The following is a 17,413-nucleotide window of genomic DNA, read 5'->3' on the forward strand; positions in this document are numbered from 1 at the left end:
TGTCACAAGCTGTGCCACCAAGGGTAGGGTTTTTTCCTTTGCCTGAGCTGTGGCTTCTGGAAGGGGTTATAGCCTTTTAAGAAAGAGTGCTGTTATAGTGTGCTGGGGTGTGACCGCATGCACATCTTCTGGCCACCTCTTTCCTAGCCCAGCCTCTCCTCAGGCACCTTCAGTCCCCACTGCCCTCCTTCACTGAACGCTCAGGTGAGTAGCTGCAAATGAAAATAGTGTGCTCTTGATTTTCAAGGAAAACTGCCTCTTTATTGCCCACCAGCTCTGGTCTGCCCGCTCTCGCTTCCCACAGGTGTTGGATAAAACTTCCCTAACCTGGTGAAAGGAATAGAATAAAGGTCCAAGAGGTGCTGAGAGTCCCAAACAAGATGAACCCAAGGAGACCCACAGCAACACACATCATAATCGAAATGCAAAACGTTAAAGACTTAAAAAATCTTAAAAAACAGCAAGGGAAAAGGAATGAGCTCCCACAAGACTGTCAGCTGATTGCTCACCAGAATCTATGCTCGCCAAAAGGATTGGCAAAAAATATTTAGAGTGACTAAAAGCCAAGATTACTCTTACCCAGCAAAGCTATCCTTTAGCATTGAAGGATTTGTAAATAGCTTCTTGGAAAAGAAAAAGTTAAAAGAGATCATCACCACAGAACCAGTATTACATGAAATGTTCAAGTGTCTTCTTGAAGAAGAGGAAGAGGAAAGATTAAGAATATGAACAATCGAAAGGCACTTAATACATATCTTTCAGCAACTGACTCCAAAATAAGTAAACAAATAAATTTAAAAGAACAGGTGAAACAGAAACAAACTCATTATGATGGTCGTCAGACTGGAGGAGGGTTGGGGGCTTTGGTAAAACAGGTGAAGGGATTAAGAAGTTCAAATTGGTAGTAACAGAATAGTCATGAGGATGTAAAGTACAGCAAAGGGAATAGAGTCAATAATATTGTAATAAGTCTGTGTGGTGTTAGATGGGTATGAGGTTTCTTGGGATAATCACTTGGTAAGTTATAAAGGTCTAATCACTGGGGCACAGTTTTGAATCTAACATAATATTGTATGTCAACTGTCATTGAAAATTAAAAATAACTTAAAATAATAATAAAAACAAAATAGAATTGAAAAGAAAAGCTATACATTAATACGTATACCAAATCAATAGTAATACAGGCATAAATAGAGACTCCCTCTCAAACATGAGATCTGTTTACCTTTCCATTAACGCCCTTTGTTTTATATATATATTGTGAAAATGTTCACACATGTTCATGTATTTAAACAACAGTATCATTAATCACTGTGTGTTATTCATCTAGGTTCAATAAGTGTCCCTCTATCACAAATCACGACCATTTTTTGGTACATCCGCAATCTCACAGCGCCTTACAATTTCTTTTTTTTAAATATGTTCATAATAACTTTTAGTCAGAGATGAAGGGAGAGGGAGAAAGAGATAGAAACATCAATTAGAGAGAAACATGTATCAGCTGCCTCCTGCACAACCTCTACTGGAGATGGGGTCCGCAAGAGCCCTGACCAGGAATTAAACCAGTGACCTCTTGGTGCATGGGACGACACTTGGGCAATTCAGCCACACTGCTCAGGCTGCTTTACTATTCCTTATGGGAAAATGCATCAGTATTCTGACCCATGTCTTGAGCCAAACATGAATCTATTTTTACTCTTATTTTTCGCTTCCCCCTCCACCTTGGCCTGCTCATAACCCCTGACCCAGTCTCTACTCTTCTTTTTGTTTTCTCTTTTAGTGTGCTGCTCTGATGGTCTGATCCTGCCAGAGAACAGATTCAAAGTCAATGCTGAATACCCAGCTCAGAGGGACAAGACTGGACAGTGATGCTAGCCACCCGTCCCATTTTCCTCTCACCAATGGCTGTGTATGGTGGCTCCATAATGGCTGTGACTGAGGCCTTGGCACATGTGAGGAACACTCTCCTGCCACTCTGTCTGTGGGTGCTTCTGTTCTCATATGAATGGTCTCTGGTTGTAAACTCCCAATAACGGGGTCTCCCAGAAGGTAATTCCCATGAGGCATGCCAGCAGCATGAAGCCTCCCGGGTGGCCCACTTACAGCCGGCATTTTGGGGGCCAGAGGCACATTGTCCACATAAAAGTTAAGAAGCTTTTCTTGTCCAAGCACCTCCCAGTGTTCATCTACACAGACCAGTGTACTCTCCTTAGGGACCAGCCTTTTGTCCAGAAGGAATGCTCCTATCATGGTTATGTGGAGGGGCACCCAGAATCCCCGTTTGCTCTCAACACCTGTTTGGGATGTTTTCAAGGAATATTACAGACAAATGACATTGTTTATTAAATAGAGCCCAAAAGACATTCTACCACATTTGAACATTTCATATACCAGATGGACAGTGAGGAGACACAATTTCCACCCATGAGATGTGGACTCACAGATGAAGAAATAGCACAACAATTGAAATTTCAAGAGAGTGTTAATTTCACTTTGATGCAGAGTGGGTATGAAGGCTGGTGGACCCACAGGCGGATTCTTGAACTGGCAGTGGTGCTGGACCACAATCGATATCTTCATGACCAAAGTAACACCTCAAGGGTGCAATATGCAATATTCCTTGTTGTCAAGGAAATAGATAAGTTTTTGGACCCACTGGATGTTGATGTGGTTTTAATGGGAATGGAGATCTGGACAGAAAAAAACCTGTTACTATAGAGACCATAGGTGCTCTCCTGGATGCATTTTCCAGATGGAAGACACTTTGCTTTAATAATCGCTTACCCCATGATGTTGCACATGCTTTTGTAAAGAAACACTATGGTATTACTGTTGGCTTAGGCTATGTTGGACAAGTATGAAACTTACATCATAATACTGGGGTTGAAAGTTTCATGACTGATAATTTGCATAGTTTTACATATATTGTGTCATATGAGATTGGTCATAATTGTGGTATGCATCATGATGATAAAACTTGTGTAAGTGAACATAAACACTACATAATGTATCCAGTACAAGTAAGGGCAAGTAGGTTCAGCAACTGCTGTTATGCAGGCTTCATGAACACCATTGCAAGACGAAACTGTATGTACATTTAATCAAATACAGGGAACATCTTCGTATTTAAACAGTGTGGGAACAGTGTGGTTGAAGAAGGAGAAGAGTGTGACTGTGGCACTTTAAGTTTGTGTATGAAAGATCCATGCTGTGCATCAAACTGCACTCTCAAACGTGGGGCTGCTTGTGCTTTTGGGCTTTGTTGCAAAAACTGCTGGATTGTGCGATCAGGTGAAGTTTGTAGAATAGAGGAAAATGAATGTGATCTCCCAGAGTGGTGCGATGGGACAACCTACCATTGTCCAGAAGATGTGTATGTGCAGAATGGGATCCCATGTAAGGGCGGTGGCCACTGCTATGCAAAAAGATGCAATAACCGTCAAGTACAGTGTAGGAACATTTTTGGCAAACACTCCCACAGTGCAAATGTGAATTGCTACAGGCAAATGAACACACAAGGTGACCGTTTTGGTAACTGTGGTATTAAGAACGCTGCATATGTAGAATGTAACATCTCAGATATCTTGTGTGGGAGGATTCAGTGTGAAAATGTGACAGAAATTCCCTATCTGAGAGATCATTCTACTGTGCATTGGACTCGCTTCAATGGCGTCACGTGCTGGAGCACCGACTACCACTTGGGGATGACCATATCTGGCAATGGTGATGTGAAAGATGGTACAGAGTGTGTTAGAGAAGTGTGTCCATAAGCCACTTTTGCTAACTGGTTGTTCACCTAAGACCTGCAATATGAATGGAGTCTGCGACAACAGATATCACTGCCATTGCAACCAGAAGTGGCACCCTCCCTTTTGCCGGAAAGAAGGCAATGGAGGTAGTATTGATAGTGGCCCACCCCCTCCAGAAATATTACAAGAAAAAAGAAAAGGGAAGTTTAGCCTGCTACTACTTTCACTGATTTTTTGTTGTTGTTGTATTATGCTTGTTAATTTTTTGGTTTATGAATGAAAAGAAAGACCAGCCTGAATATAAGAATATTGCAGATCCACATGATGAAGAAGAGTAACATGTTTCAGTTTCGTCTAAAGAGGTGCAAGATGTTCCAATTTCACCTAAGGAAGTACAGTGAAATGTTCTACTGCATTTTAGAAAGAAAAGCAACAATTTACAGTTTCAGAAAAGAAACCCAATCTTATCCAATTTCCCATATGCTAAGTTTTAGTGTCCTGCCTGTAGAAATGTTACAGAATGTGTCACAGACCACTGACACAATCTGAGAATTTTTATTCTTTGGGATCATAAAACATTGGCCATTAAACAATTAGCAAAATATCCGAATTCCTGGAATAGGTCTAGTTTCCATTATTTTAAATAATGTTAGTGTTTAATTTTTCATTAAATTTGTCTTTCTGTGTTTCCTGAGTGAAACTACAGCTAATGGATAATGTGTATTTGTGTGCTTTTAATTTGCTCTCTCATTTCTAACCATCCTTCCCATTTGTACTCTGCTTTGTCACACAGGGAATGCAAACATACAAATTAAATTTCTCCTTTGCCAGTCCTCTCATTACTAGTTTCTTCAATTGCTGGCAACTAGAGGGGGACTGGAAACCTGGGAAGTGTTTGGATTACTATTCAAATCAGTCATGCCTCATTAACAGCTCTAGCCTTTACAAAGATAGTAACTTTTTTTATTATTATTGATTTCAGAGAGAGGAAGAGAGAGGGAGAGAGATAGAAACATCAATGATAAGAGAGATGCATTGATCGGCTGCCTCCGGCACGCCCCTGGGTGGGGATCGAGCCCACAAAATGGCCCTGTGCCCTGATCGAGAATCGAACCACAAATTTCTGGATCCTAGGTCTATGCTCAACCACTGAGCCATGCCCGCTGCGCAAAGATAGTAACTTTCAGGCTGCACATTATGACTATATATAATAAAGGGGAGGGCAAAAGTGGGTTTAAAGTTGTGAGGATGTGAAACACAGTTTATTCTTTTATTATTTATTAATTATTGTGTTCTTTCCCATACACATGATGGTAAACCTACTTTTGCCCCACCTCTGTATATAATGTTATAATTAAAATTTTATACATATTACATATTTTTTAGTAACTATCAGAACGAAGAGTACTATCAGGCTCAGTGATACTGGCTCAGCTACCAATCATGTTTCCCTCAGGTTTAGAGTCTTCAAGGGGATCTTTCAATTCTCCACCAACTCCCTGAGGTTTCAGTACCAGGTTGGCCAACCTTCTCCTCAGGAATTCTAGTCTTAGATCCATGGGACTTATTCCAATGTCGTACATTCCAATAACCCCATTTCTTCCCTTGATCCTCAGTCCTATGAGCAATAGTTACATCTACTTGTTAATAACTCATGACTATCTCTGAGGTGTTGTTGCATTTTATGACAGATCTCAACTGACAGGTCATTATCTTAGTATTATAGAGGACACAGAAGGGAGTCTGACATCAGAAGCTTTTAATTTTTTTCACACCACTGCTTGGAACACTTTGTGGACATGACTTGCTCTTAGACAGAATTTCCTCAAAATCTGGAAAGACAGAAAATAACACTTGCCACTGGATCAATTTGTACTTTTTAAAAATTTACCTTTATTGTTGAAAGTATAACAGATGTCCCCATTTTTCACCCCACAACTTCCTCCGCCCAGCTCCGACCCCTCCCCAAGCCTTCACCACACTATTGTCCATGTTCATGGGTTATGCATATATACATATGTTTTTCACTTAACCTTTTCCCCCACCCACCCTCCGCTTCCCCCTGAAATACCTCACAGTGTTGCATGCCTCACTATCTCTGGGTCTATTTCGCTCATGATTTTATTTTGTTCATTAGATTCCACATATATGTGAGATCATATGATACTTGTCTTTCTCTGCCTGGCTTATTTCACTTAGCATACTACTCTCCACGTTCCTCCATGCTGTCTCAAAGGGTAAGAGATCCTTCTTTTCTACAGCTGCATAGTATTTTATGGTGTTAATGTCCACACCTTTTTTATCTATTCATCTACTGATGGGCAATTGGGCTGTTTCCAGATCTTAGCCATTGTAAACAGCGCATCTGTGATCATAGGGGTGTGTATATTCTTTCTGATTGGTTTCTCTGGCTTCTTATGATATATTCTTAGAAGTGGGATCACTGGGTCAAATGGCAGTTTCGTTTTTAATTTTTGAGGAAACTCCACACTGTTTTCCATAGTGGTTGTACTACTCTGCCTTCCCACCAGCAGTGTACTAGAGTTCTTTTTCTCTCCACATCCTCGCCAGCACTTGTACTTTGTTGATTTATTGATGATACCATTCTGCCAGGAGATACCTCACTGTCATTCTAATTTGCATCTCTCTAAGGATTAGTGGCCTTGATCTTTTCTTCATATGTCTCTTGGCCATTTGTATGTCCTGTTTATTTTTATTTTATTGTTTTAACCCACACCCAAGGATATTTTTTCCATTGATTTTCAGACACAGTCAGAGAGAGAGAGAGAAACATCGATGTGAGAGACACATGGATTGGTTGCCTCCAGCACTTGCCCTGATCACCAGGGCTGGGTATTGAGCCTGTAACCAAGGTGTGTGTCCTTGGCCAGAATCAAAACGGGGACCCTTCAGTCCATGGGCCGATGCTCTAAACGCCGAGCCCAACCAGCTAAGGCTGTATGTCCTCTTTAGAGAAGTGTCCATTCAGGTCTCCTTCCCAGCTTTTAATTACATTCTTTGTCTTCCTTTTGTTGAGTTCTATGAATACTTTATGTATTTTGGAGTTTAACTCCTTATCAGATGTATCATTGGCAAATATGTTCTCCCATACAGTGAGTTCCCTTTTCATTTTGATGCTGGTTTCCTTTGCTATGCAAAACCTTTTTAATTGAGGGGGTCCCATTTTTTAAATTTTTCCTTCGTGTCTCTTGCCCTAAGCACTATAACTGTAAAATTATGGTACCTGAGAAATCTGATATTTTGCTGCCTATGATTTCTTTCAGGATTTTTATGGTTTCACACTTAATTTACATCCTTTATCCATTTTTAGTTTATTCATGTGTCTGGTGTAAGTTGGTGGTCTACTTTGATGTTTTGTTGTTGTTTTTTTTAATCTATCTTTATTGATTTCAGAGAAAGGAAAGGAGAGGGAGTCAGGGAGATAGAAACATCAATGATGAGAGAGTCATTGATTGGCTGCAGCCCACAACACAAGCATGTGCCCTGACCGGGAATCGAACCCTGATCGCCTGGATCCTAGGTCGATGCTCAACCTTTGAGCCACGCCCTGCCAGGCTACTTTGATGTTTTTTCACGTACCTGCCAATATCCCCAACACCATTTATTAAAGAGACTCACTTTACTCCATTGTCTGCTCTTGTTTCCATTGTCAATCAAATATTAGTTGAGCGTAATGGCTTGGCTCAATTTCCTGGTTCTCTGTTCTTCTCCACTGACCTATATGCCTGTTCTTGTGCCAAAACCAAGCTGTTTTGATTACAGTGTCTTTGAAATGTAGCTTCATATCCCGTATTGTGATCCCTCCAACTTTGTTCTTCTTTCTCAAGATTGCTGCTGCTATTCAGGGTCTTTTTTGGTTCCATAAAAATTTTTGAATTGTTTGTTCTAAATCTATAAAATATGACATTGCTATTTTAAAGGGGATTTCATTGAATCTATAGATATAGCTTCAGGTAGTGTGGACATTTTATTGATGTTAATTCTACCAATCAATGAACACAGCATAGTTTTTCACCAGTTTATATCTTTACCTATTTATTTTTCATGACCTGTAATTTTCTGAGTACAGGTCTTTTACTTCCTTGCTTATGTTTATTCTAAGGTGTCTTGATTTTTTTTTGTTGCAATGGTAACTGGGATTGTGTCTTTAGTTTCTCTTCCTCTGAGATCATTATTGGTGCATAAAAATGCCATTGACTTCTGGGTGTTAATTTAAATCCTACTACATTCCTGAATGAATTCGTTTATTAAATCTAGTTGTTTCTAGTGAAGTCCTTAGGATTTTCTATGTATAATGTCATGTCATCTGCAAATTATGTCAGTTTTGCTTCCTCCTTTCCAGTTTGGATGCCTTTATTTTTTTCCACTTCTCTGATTGCTGTGGCTAAGGCTTCCAGTACTATGTTGAGTAAGAGTGGTGAAAGTGGACATCCCTGCCTTGTTTCCGTTCTTTGAGGGAGTGCTTCTAGTGTTTGCACATTGAGTATGAAGTTGGCTAGAGGTTTGGAATATGTGGCCTTTATTATGTGGATGTATGATCTCTCACTTGGAATTCCCACTTTGCTGAGAGTTTTTATGAAAAATTGGTGTGGGAATTAGTGGAACATTTTCTGTGTCCAATGATATGATCATGTGATTTTTATCTTTCAATTAGTTTCTGTGATGCATCACATATAGTGATTTGCCAATATTGTACCAACCTTGCATCCTGGAATAAATCCCACTTGGTCATAGTGTATGATCTTTTTGATATATTGCTGGATCCAATTTGTTAATATTTTATTGAGGATTTTAGCATCTATGCTCATTATAAATATTGGCCTGTAATTTTCTTTCTTTGTAGTGTCTTTAACTGGTTTTGGATTTAGGATAATGCTGGCCTTGTGAAAGGAGTTTGGAAGTGTTCCTACCTCTTGGATGTTATGGAATAGTTTCAGGAGGATTGGTGTTAGTTCATCTTTGAAGGTTTGATGAAACTACCCTGTGAAGCCATTCGGACCAGCGCTTTTGTTTGCTGGGAGTTTTTGTATTACTGCTTCAATTTCATCAGTACTTATTGGTGTATTCAGGTTTTCTTTTTCTTTTTTTTTTTTTTTTAATATATCTCTATTGATTTCAGAGAGAGGAAAGGAGAGGGAGAGAGAGATAGAAACATCAATGATGAGAGAGTCATTGATCCAGTCCACAACCGGGCATGTGCCCTGACTGGGAATCAAACCCCGATCGCCTGGATCCTAGGTCGAAGCTCAACTGCTGAGCCATGCCCGGCCGGGCAGGTTTTCTGACTTTTCCTGATTCAGTTTTGGAAGATGGTGCTTTTCTAGGAATTTGTCCATTTTGTCCAAGTTGTCCAACTTGTTGGCGTATTGTAGTTCATAGTATTTTCTTACAATCCTTTGTATTTCTTTGGTGTCAGTTGTTACTTCACCTCATTCCTTTCTGATTGTACTTATTTTCTTCCTCTCTCTTTGTTTCTTGATGAGTCTGGCTAAAGGTTCATTAATCTTGTTTATCTTTTCACAGAACCAGCTATTGGATTCATTGATCCTTTGTATTGTTTTGTTAGTCTCTATGTCATTTCTTTCCTGTCTGATCTTTATTAATTCCTTCCTTCTCCTCACTCTGGATTTTCCTTGTATTCTCTTTCTAAATCTTTAAGTTGTCATGTTAGATAGTTGATTAGGAATTTTTCTTCTTTCTTGACATAAGCCTGTAGTGCTATGAACTTCTCTCTAAGTGCTGGTTTTGCTGTGTCCCATAGATTTTGGGTTGTTGAGTGCTAATGTTTGTTTGTTTCCAGAGAGTTTTTTATTTCTATTTTTATTTCAGTGGTAACCCATTCATTGTTTAATACCATGCTATTTAGCCTCCATGTGTTTTAATATTTTTGAGTATTTTTATGGTAATTGATTTATAGTTTCATGCCATTGTGATCCAAGAAGTTCCTTGATATGAATTCAGTCTTCTTGAACTGTAGAGATTTATTCCATGCCCTAAAATGTGGTCTCTTGGAGAATGTTTCATGGGCACTTGAGAAGAGTGTACATTCTACAGCTTTGTTGTGGAAGGCTCAGTAAATGTCAATTAAATCCATTTGATCTAGTGGGTTGTTTATGGTCTCGGTTTCCTTGTTGATTTTTTAGCCTGGAAGATCTATTCAGTGATGTCACTGGGGTGTTAAAGTCCCCTACTATGACTCTATTGCTGTTGATTTCTCCCTTAATGTCCTCCAAAAATGTTTTTTTATATTACGGTGCTCCTATATTAGAGCATATAAATATACCAGGTCTATATCTTATTGTTGCATTGATACCTTTAGAATTATGTAGAGGCCTTTTTTGTCTCTTTTTATGGCCTTCGCTTACATATCTACTTTGTCACATATAAGTATTCCTACCTCTACTTTTTTTGTTTCCATTAGCATGGAAAATTCTTTTCCATCCAACCACTTTCTATCTGGGAATATCTTTTGTTCTAAGGTAGGTTGTCTGAAGGCAGCATATATATATGGGTCATGTTTTCTTATCTATTCAGCTACTCTATGTCTTTGGATTGGAGCACTGAATCCATTTAGTTAAGATCATTATTGATAAGTACTTATTTACTGCCATTTTTTTTTGCCTTTATATCTATGTTCTCTCACTCTTAATTTCTTGTTCTTCTTAAAGTTCTCCCCTCTTCAACATTTCCAGCACTGCTGGTTTGGTGGTAAGGTAATACTTTATTCTTTGTTTTTTTTTTTTGTCTGGAAAGCTCTTATTTCCTCTTCAAATTTAAAAGATAGACTGGCTGGATAGATTCATCTTGGGTTCAGGTCCTTGTTTTTCATTGCTTTAAGTGTCTCATGCCAATCCCTTCTGGCCAGAACTGTTGTTTTTTTTTGAGGAATCAGCTGACATTATAATTGGTACTCCCTTGTAGGTCACTTTCTGTCTCTCCTTTGCAGCCTTTAAGATTCTGTCTTCATCTTTAATGTTTGTCATTTTTATTATGATGTGATTTTGAGTGGGTCTCTTTGGATTCATCTTAATTGGCATTCTGCGTTTCCTGAACTTGTGTGACTTTTTCCGTCACCAGGTTAGGTAAGATTTCTGTCATCACTTCTTTTATCAGGTTTTGTATTCCTTGCTCAGTCTCTTCTCCTTCTGACAGCTCTATGATGCAGATGTTTTTCTGCTTCATGTTGTCCCAAAGTTCCCTTAAACTATCCTCCTGCTTTTTAATTCTTGTTTCTTTTTGCTTCTTGAATGGGGTGCATTTTCCTAGCTTGCAATCCATGTCACTTACTCAGTCTTCTTCCTCATTTAATCTGCTTTTGATCCCATCCAATATATTCTTGATGTCAGAGATGTTATTTTTCATTTCCAACTGATTTTATTTATGGTTTCTATTTCATGTTTCATACTATTATAGCCCCTCCAAGTTTTCTGAAATTCTCACAAAGATCCTAGGGCATTACCATTAGTTTGACTCTATATCTGACAGATTGTTTGCCTCCATTTTGTTTGGCTCACTTTCTGGAGTTTCCTTTTTTTATGTTCATTACAGGGTTGTTTCTCTGTCACCCCATTTTTGCTGTTCCTTTGTATTTGTTTTTATGTATTATATCAAATTGCTATGCTTCGCAGTCCTCTTGGTGTGGCCTTATGTAGTAAGTGATTTGTGGTACCCAGTGGTGCAGTCTCTTAAATCTCTTGAGCTGTATGGTCTAGGAAGTTTCCTTGTGTGAATTATTTGGACTCTCCTGTTTTAATAGGGTCTTGAAGGTTGTTGTCCCACTCATGGGAGGAATCTCCTCTCAGACTGGCAAACTGTGAGGCTCAGCTCTGACCACATTGTGTGAGTTGTTGTGCAGGTGCTGACAGAAAAAAACAAAATGAGAAACAAAACAAAAACAGACACAAGACTCCAACAACAACAAAAGCCCACACAAATGAAGACAGAATTAGGAAGGAGAAATGAGAACTATAATAGAAGAAAAGAAAATATGAGGAGAAAGTAATGGAAGAAAAAGGAATATGAATATGCAGAATGAAAGAAAGAAAATGGGAATAAAGATAGGAGAAGGGAAATGGTATAAAAGAAAAGAGGAAGAAAATAATTATGAAAAGGGAAATAGTGGAGAAAGCAGAGAGACAAAAAATAAAGAAAAATAAAGAGAAAGCAGAAAAGAAGGAATAAATAGGGTAAGAAAAGGGAGGAGAGAATTAGATCTATAAAACAAAAAAGAGACTAAAATAATAACAAATAAATAAACAAGAAAGATAAGAAGGGCAAAAAAGAAAAGTACCATTCAACTCAGGAGCAGTTAGTGCCTCCTGGGTCTTCCCTTTGGAGCCTGCTCTTCTGATGACTGAGGCTGACTATTCTGTCTGCCAATTCTGGACTCCCCAGGAGGTACTTAGGTGCTAACCATTCTCAGAAACTGTCCTCCTTTGGCTCTCAGCAACCTGCTTGACTTCAAACAATGCACAGTTTGTGTCTTTCTTTTCAGGACTTGGCTGCACGTGGGAGGGGCCAGGTTGCACTCTAAGGCTGGTTTGTTAGCAGCAGGGGACCCAGGGATGGGTCAGCAAACTTCCCCATGTTCTCTGGGCTCTGCCTGTGCCTGCCTTCACCTGCCAGCCAGCTGGCAATCTTAATCACTCAAAAGTCTGTTTCTGAAAGGGCTTTAGACCTGATCAGAGTCTAAACCTCTGGGTCTCCTGTGACAGCAGATACCTTTCAGATTTCAAGGAAAGTGATGGGTGTGTTTCCCAGTCCCAGGACTGCTACTCTGAGAGTGTCCCAGAATATGTCCCTTCCCTCGGCTGGGCAGATTTTCTTGTATACAGTCCAGTGGGATCAGCTGGGAACTTGGTGTTTCTATCAGCTCTCCTGTGAAGGCCTAGCACCAGTCAGGTTCCCAGGTTAGTGGGACAGTCAGCTCTATGCCCACACCAGTGACTGAGTCTGTTCAAACTCTTAGGCTTGACCTCAGCATAGGTCTAGATGCAGTATGTGGCAGGCAGGGCTTCTGAGGCTGTGGCAGGCTATACCACCAAAGGTAGGGTTTTTTCCTTTGCCTGAGCTGTGGCTTCTGGAAGAGGTTATAGCCTCTCAGGAAAGAGTGCTGTTACAGTGTGCTGGGGTGTGACCACATGCACATCTTCTGGCCACCTCTGTCCTGCCCCAGCCTCTCCTCAGGCACCTTCAGTCCCCACTGCCCTCCTTCACTGAACTCTCAGGTGAGTAGCTTCAAATGAAAATACTGTGCTCTTGATTTTCAAAGAAAACTGCCTCTTTATTGCCCACTAGCTCTGGTCTGCCAGCTCTCGCCTCCCACAGGTGTTGGATAAAGCTGCCCTAACCTGGTGAAAGGAATAGAATAAAGGTCCAAGGGGCGCTGAGAGTCCCAAGCAAGATGAACCCAAAGAGGCCCACACCAACACACAACATAATCCAAATGGAAAAGGTTAAAGACAAAAAATCTTGAAAGTAGCAAGAGAAAAGAAATGAGCTCCCACAAGACTGTCAGCTGATTGCTCACCTGAAACTTTGCTCGCCAAAAGGATTGGCAAGAAATATTTCGAGTGGCTAAAAGCCAAGATTACTCTACCCAGCAAAGCTATCCTTTAGCATTGAAGGATATGTAAATAGCTTCCTGGAAAAGAAAAGTTAAGATTTCATCAATACTGAACCGGTATTATATGAAATATTAAAGTGTCTTCTTGAAGAAGAGGAAGAAGAAAGATTAAGAATATCAGTAATCGAATTGCAATAAATACATGCCTATCAGCAATTGAATCCAAAATAAAAAAACAAATACATATAAAGGAACAGGCTGAACAGAAACAAACTCATTATGATGGTCGCCAGATGGGAGGAGGGTTGGGGGCTTTGGTAAAACAGGTGAAGGGATTAAGAAGTTCAGATTGGTAGTAACAGAATAGACATGAGGATGTAAAGTACAGCATAGGGAATAGAGTCAATAATATTGTCATAAGTCTGTGTGATGTTAGATGGGTATGAGATTTATCGGGATAATCACTTAATAAGTTATAAAGGTCTAATCCTGGGGCTTACTCTTAAATCTAACATAATATTGTATGTCAACCGTGATGGAAAATTAAAATTAATTTAAAATAATAATAAAAACAAAATAAAATTGAAAAGAAAACCTATACATTAATACTTATTCCAAATCAATAACAATACAGGCATAAATTGAGATTCTCTCTCAAACATGGGATATGTTCATCTTTCCATTAAGACCCTTTGTTTTATATATATATATTGTGAAAATGTTCACACATGTTCATGTATTTAAACAACTATCATTAATCACTGTGTGTTATTCATCTAGGTTCAATAAGCGTCAGTCTATTATAAATCACCACTGTTTTTGGTACACCCACAGTCTCACACTGCCTTATAATTTCTTTTTTTTTTAAATATATTTATAATGACTTTTAGAGAGAGACGAAGGGAGAGGGAGAAAGAGATAGAAACATCAATTAGAGAGAAACATGTATGAGCTGCCTCCTGCACAGCCCCTGCTGGGGATAGGGCCCACATGAGTCCTGACCAGGAATTGAACCAGTGATCTCTTGGTGCATGGGATGATGCTCGGCCAATGCAGCCACACTGGTCGGGCTGCCTTAAAATTCCTTATGGGAAAGTGCATGCAATATTCTGAGTGATTCCTTGAGCCAAACACTAGTCTATTTTTACTCTTATTTTTCTCTTCCCCCTCCACCTTCGCCTGCTCATAATCCCAGACCCAGTCTCTACTCTTATTTTTGTTTTCTCTTTTAGTGTGCTGCTCTGATGGTCTGATCCTGCCAGAGAACATATTCAAAGTCAATGCTGAATACCCAGCTCAGAGGGACAAGACAGAACAGTGATGCTTGCCACCCGTCCCATTTTCCTCTCACCAATGGCTTTGTATGGTGGCTCCATAATGGCTGTGACTGAGGCCCTGGTGCATGTGAAGAACGCTCTCCTGCCACTCTGGCTGTGGGTGCTTCTGTTCTCATATGAATGGTCTCTGGTTGTGAACTCCCAACGCCATGGTCCCGCAGAAGTGGTGATTCCCAAGAGGCATGCCAGCCGCATGCAGCCCCCAGGCTGGCTCACTTACAGCCTGTATTTTGGGGGCCAGAGGCACATTGTCCACATGAAAGTTAACAAGCTTTTCTTGTCCAAGCAGCTCCCAGTGTTCACCTACACAGACCAGGAGGCTCTCATTGAGGACCAGCCTTTTGTCCAGAATGACTGCTACTACCATGGTTATGTGGAGCAAGATCCAGAATCCCAGGTTATCCTCAGTACCTGTTTGGGGGGGTTTCAAGGAATATTACAGACAAATGACGTTATTTATTTAATAGAGCCCAAAAGACATTCTACTACATTTGAACATTTCATATCTAAGATGGACAGTGAGGAGATACAGTCTCCACCCATGAGATGTGGACTCACAGATGAAGAAATAGCACGACAATTGAAATTTCAAGAGAGTGTTAATTTCACTTTGATGCAGAGTGGGGTGGAAGGCTGGTGGACTCACAGTCGGGTTCTTGAACTAGCAGTGGTGGTGGGCCACGATCGATATCTTCATCTCCAAAGTAACACCTCAAAGGTGCAGTATGAAATATTCTTAATTATCAATGAATTATCTATGTATTACGATCAATTACAAGTATTTGTGGCTTTAGCAGGAATTGAGATCTGGACTGAAAAAGACATCATTCTTAGAAATGATACTATAGAAAATTTCCTGCAGGATTTTGGCATATGGAAGGCATATAGCTTTAATGATCGCGTACCCCATGATGCTGCACAGGTTATTTTCAAGACTCCTTTTGGTCCTGCTATTGGCCACAGCCTTACTGGAAGAATATGTGAACCACACAAAAATTGTGGGGTTGGAGTTTTCCTGAAAAATGATTGGCATAGTTTTACAAATCTACTGGCACATTTGATTGGTCATAATTTGGGTATGGATCATGATGAAAAATATTGTGTATGTGCAGCAAAATACTGCATAATGGTTCCGCAACTACGCATGGCAACTAAATTCAGCAACTGCAGTATTGCTGGCTTCGTGAATACCATGTCAAAAACAAACTGTACATACATTAGAAATAATGTAAACTACTTCACATTTAAACAGTGTGGAAACAGTGTAGTTGAAGAAGGAGAAGAGTGTGACTGTGGCACTTTAAGTTTGTGTATGAAAGATCCATGCTGTATGACAAACTGCACTCTCATACCTGGGGCTGCTTGTGCTTTTGGGCTTTGTTGCAGAGACTGCCAGATTCTGCGATCAGGTGAAGTTTGTAGAATAGAGGAAAATGAATGTGATCTCCCAGAGTGGTGCGATGGGAGATCCTACCATTGTCCAGAAGATGTGTATGTGCAGAATGGGATCCCATGTAAGGGCGGTGGCCACTGCTATGAAAAGAGATGCAATAACCGTCAAGTACAGTGTAGGAACATTTTTGGCAAACACTCCCACAGTGCAAATGTGAATTGCTACAGGCAAATGAACACACAAGGTGACCGTTTTGGTAACTGTGGTATCAAGAACGCTGCATATATAGAATGTAACATCTCAGATATCTTGTGTGGGAGGATTCAGTGTGAAAATGTGACAGAAATTCCCTATCTGATAGATCATTCTACGGTGCATTGGACTCGCTTCAATGGCGTCACATGCTGGGGTACCGACTACCACTTGGGGATGACCATACCTGACATAGGTGATGTGAAAGATGGTACAGAGTGTGGTACAGAACATATCTGTGTTGAAAGGAAGTGTGTCCATACGTCACTTCTGTTAAGAAATTGTTCACCTAAGACCTGCAATATGAATGGGGTCTGCAACAACAGAGAAAACTGCCATTGCCACTATGAGTGGAACCCTCCCTTCTGCCTGAAAGCAGGCAATGGAGGTAGTATTGATAGTGGCCCACCCCCTTGGAGAAAATTGCAAAGAAAAGGAAAAGAGAAGTTTAACCTGCTACTACTTTTGTTGATTCCTTTTTTTGCTGCATTATGCTTGCTAGTTTGGTGGTGTATGCAAGGCAAAAAAGACCAGAAGGAAGTTAACAAAAACCCACAATGAAAAACATAAGAAGAGTAAATGTCATGACTTTACCTAAGGAAGAAGAGCAACATATTTCAGTTTCATCTAAAGAGGTGCAAGATGTTACAGTTTCATCTAAGGAAGAACAGTAAAATGTTCTACTGCATTTTAGAAAGAAAAGCAACAATTTACAGTTTCAAAAAAGAAACCCAATCTTATCCAATTTCCCATATGCTAAGTTTTAGTGTCCTGCCTGTAGAAATGTTACAGAATGTGTCACAGACCACTGACATAATCTGAGAATTTTTATTCTTTGGCATCATAAAACATTGTCCATTAAACAATTAGCAAAATATCCGAATTCCTGGAATAGGTCTAGTTTCCATTATTTTAAATAATGTTAGCGTTTAATTGTTCCTGGGATTTGTCTTTCTGTGTTTCCTGAGTGAAAGTACAGCTAATGGATAATGTGTATTTATGTGCTTTTAATTTGCTGTCTCAGTTCCAGCCATCCTTCCCATTTGTACTCTGCTTTGTCACACAGGGAATGCAAACATACTAATTAAATTTCTCG

General features: G+C 39.8%; 2 pseudogenes across 2 annotated transcripts; both read left to right on the plus strand.

Annotated features, from left to right (window-relative positions):
- The first annotated feature begins 1,868 nt into the window (after positions 1-1,868).
- LOC308556267 (disintegrin and metalloproteinase domain-containing protein 20 pseudogene) lies at positions 1,869-14,656 on the plus strand (annotated as a pseudogene). The gene is made up of 3 exons: positions 1,869-3,953; positions 10,848-10,852; positions 14,568-14,656. The product of its transcript is annotated as a disintegrin and metalloproteinase domain-containing protein 20 pseudogene (transcript).
- On the plus strand, positions 14,656-16,878 carry LOC308556268 (disintegrin and metalloproteinase domain-containing protein 20 pseudogene; annotated as a pseudogene). The gene has a single exon. The product of its transcript is annotated as a disintegrin and metalloproteinase domain-containing protein 20 pseudogene (transcript).
- Positions 16,879-17,413: the final 535 nt, after the last annotated feature.

This window comes from Miniopterus schreibersii (genome assembly GCF_964146895.1).
Source record: "Miniopterus schreibersii genome assembly, chromosome: 4".
Lineage (NCBI taxonomy): Eukaryota > Metazoa > Chordata > Mammalia > Chiroptera > Miniopteridae > Miniopterus > Miniopterus schreibersii.